General features: G+C 45.6%; 1 non-coding gene across 1 annotated transcript; it reads left to right on the top strand.

Annotated features, from left to right (window-relative positions):
* Positions 1-2,056: 2,056 nt before the first annotated feature.
* Positions 2,057-2,131, top strand: Trnat-cgu (transfer RNA threonine (anticodon CGU)). The gene has a single exon. It is a non-coding gene; the product is annotated as a tRNA-Thr (tRNA).
* The last annotated feature ends 1,333 nt before the right edge of the window (positions 2,132-3,464 follow it).

Genomic DNA, 3,464 nt, shown 5'->3' with positions numbered 1-3,464 from the left:
GTGGATAGTGGACGTACTTACATGGTTTCAACGTCGTCCACCAACAGATAGCGTAGTGACATAGCTACCAGAGCGCCACCTGTGTCTACCCTCAGGGAATGATCACAGTGAGAAGGATCAGTGTCTTTAAAAAGTGTGAAGCTAGGGGGAAACGCAGTAAGGAATCTGAAAGGGATCCAGTTATGGTCTTCCGAGTGATGGGATGGTCCTTTAGGAGAATTTCCAAACAAGCTGGACGTGCTGCGCCAGTTGTACAACGATGCTGGTATCAGTGGTCATTTGAGTATCGCTACACCGATTGAAGAGGTTCTGGGCGTTCACGCAGAACGGACACCCGCCAGGATCGCTGTCTTTTAATGGGAGCAGTGATTTATCGTACAGGTACCACAGTACGGATAAGAGGGTTTGTGAGCCCAGACGTGTCAACGTGACGCGCACGGCCTCTAGCACGTCTTCCACTCATGGCACGGCATCGACGTGCACGGGCCGACTGGTTCCGTCAAAGCACCACTTGGAAGATGGAATGGCGTCCCGTGATCTTAAGCGGTGAAAGCAGATACTGCCTGCATGCAACTGATGGTCGTTTGTGCGTACGACGTAGATCTGGTAAATTTTGCCCCGTGCAGTGCATTCGTTCAATACATAGTGGCCCTATCCCAGGTCTTACGGTCTGGATTACGATAAGCTACCCTCCAGTTTGGTTTTGCTGGAGGGGACACTAACGAGCGCTCGGTACGTGAAGAACGTTGTTAGACCCAGTATTTTGCCATTCTTGGAACAGGAAGGCGACGTTTTGTGCTAACAGGATAGAGCTCGATCACACATTGCCCATGACTCAACGTGCTCTGCAAGACTGCAACTTCCCTGGGCAGCACGATCATCCGGACTTGTCTGCAATCCAGGGTGTAATGGACGAGAATTGGCTCATGCGACTCGTTTAACCAACTACCCTTACAGAACTTAATTAGTATTATGTATTAATACCTTCAGCTGCTGACGGGCGTTGATGTATATCAACAGGGACAGCTGAAAATGTGTACCCCGACCGGGACTCGAAACCGGGATCTCCTGCTTACATGGCAGACGCTCTATCCATGTGAGCCACGGAGGGCACAGAGGATAGCACCACTGCAGGGTCTATATCGCGCACGCCTCCCGCGAGACCCACATTCTCACCTTATGTGTCTACACACCACATTCGTAGTGTTCCTACCCATCACACTCATTAATAGTGAAAGACCTTCTTACCAAGTCCCGTAAGAGTTCGGGTAATATGTGTACATCCGCACAGAAGAAGGAGGCCATGGCCAGTATTGTCAGAACTATATACTTATATGGATATGGTGTCTGTTCTTTCGGACACCATATGACTATATACTTACACAACAGCGTGAAGAGGTGGAGCAGGTGTGACATAATGTTTGCAGGACAATATTCGCCGTTTATACAATCGACTGGATGCCCAACTCAGAGCCTGGAATGTATGCTAACATATAAAACTTACATCAACACACATAAAGTCAAACAAGAAACAACTCAAAGAAAAAATAAGAAAGCTGGCAACACTTAACAAAACAAATTACACTTAAGACATAGAAAATGGGAGTTCTATGATTATAAAACAGGGTGTTCACAAGAAAAACTCCAAGCTTTTACCAGTTTCCCGCACTCGTAAAAACTTCCATGAAGTGAAACTTCCTGGCAGATTAAAACTGTGTGCCCGACCGAGACTCGAACTCGGGACCTTTGCCTTACACGGGCAAGTGCTCTACCAACTGAGCTGCCGAAGCACGACTCACGCCCGGTACTCACAGCTTTACTTCTGCCAGTACCTCGTCTCCTACCTTCCAAACTTTACAGAAGCTCTCCTGCGAGACATGCAGAACTAGCACTCCTGAAAGAAAGGATATTGCGGAGACATGGCTTAGCCACTGCCTGGGGGATGTTTCCAGAATGAGATTTTCACTCCGCAGCGGAGAGTGCGCTGATATGAAACTTCCTGGCAGATTAAAACTGTGTGCCCGACCGAGAAGCTGTGAGTACCGGACGTGAGTCGTGCTTCGGTAGCTCAGTTGGTAGAGCACTTGCCCGCGTAAGGCAAAGGTCCCGAGTTCGAGTCTCGGTCGGGCACACAGTTTCAATCTGCCAGGAAGTTTCATATCAACGCACTCTCTGCTGCAGAGTGAAAATCTCATTCTGGTTCCATGAAGTGTTTTAAATCTATAATCTCTATGTGGAAAAAAAATTAATGTATCTGAACAAGGACACCCGCTGAAGATGCCTTGTAGGAAAGGTGAAGCGCGTTTGGGTGCAAAAGTAAATAAAAACCAGGTAAATAATATTCAGCTGGCTAAACGCGCTTTTCTTGTGAACTACTGCAATATACTACTCAGTATTTTTGTTTGTTATTGATCTAGATAAAAAGCATCTCAATCGAAAAATGCAACAGTGGACTAGAAACCATAGACACACCATCGTCTGCAAGAGTCGTGAGTTGTGGGTTTCAGATTTTGCTGATAGAGGCACACTTTTTGTAAAAGTAAACCAGTCCCAAACCTCACCACTAGATATTTTGTTGTCTTTAGTGGCTGTTAACTTATCAGAAATAAGAAGGATTTGTATCATGAGGTCTCAGAAAGTAGATGCAGAGGAGGATCCTTGTGGGCATCGCTTTCGTGTATCCTGAAGGCTACCCTACCACTCTCAGCTAGCAGGAATCGCGGAAGTTTTGAAAGAATGAAGCAGGTACGCGTATCTTTGTCACAGGCATGTTGAAGGCCACCAAAGAATAATGAAGGCATCTGTGGTGCCGATCATAATTTCCGTTGCATATTTCCGAAGGATTTAGTATCTTATGACAGTAATATATAATGGTAATCGGTATTGTGTTTTTCTTATTTAATATAGAGGATGTTTCACAATTTATATTACAGGATTCAGGCTGTTTGTATGACAGATGAAGTTCTGCTAAGGAAACCATGTTCGGAAATGTACTGTTTTGATCCACATTGAGTTTCAAGATCTATTTACTTTCAAATTTCCTGTTTCACAGCACGGAGACAGCGAAGACAATGACCTCTGCCATTGCATTTACGATGTTTCGAGCATTCTGCGTCAGGTTCTCTTCTACCTGACGAAGCTGTCCTCTTAAAAGTGGAAGGAGCAGCGTGTATGGGCAGCGCGAAAGTAACCTCCCTGGTTACGATCGTACCAGTTTCTCGCAGCCGTTGTAGTCGGACGATAATAGTACGTGATGTCATAGTTACAACAGGGACTGAAGACGACGCCCTTTCCTCAGTGTGGGTGCTTACCGCGAAGCGCGAGATTTGAAAGAGATCCAATCTTCATACATACTTTATACCAAAAGAAACGCTTTCCGGTCATGCATTTTTTACCTAAAATTCATCTTCTACATCCCCTCTACAGCATATAGAATCTTGTAATAGAAACTGTGAAATACACCG

Source organism: Schistocerca gregaria, chromosome 8, assembly GCF_023897955.1.
Source record: "Schistocerca gregaria isolate iqSchGreg1 chromosome 8, iqSchGreg1.2, whole genome shotgun sequence".
NCBI lineage: Eukaryota > Metazoa > Arthropoda > Insecta > Orthoptera > Acrididae > Schistocerca > Schistocerca gregaria.
Note: the sequence above shows the minus strand (reverse complement) of the source record. Positions and strands in the feature narration are given on the sequence as shown.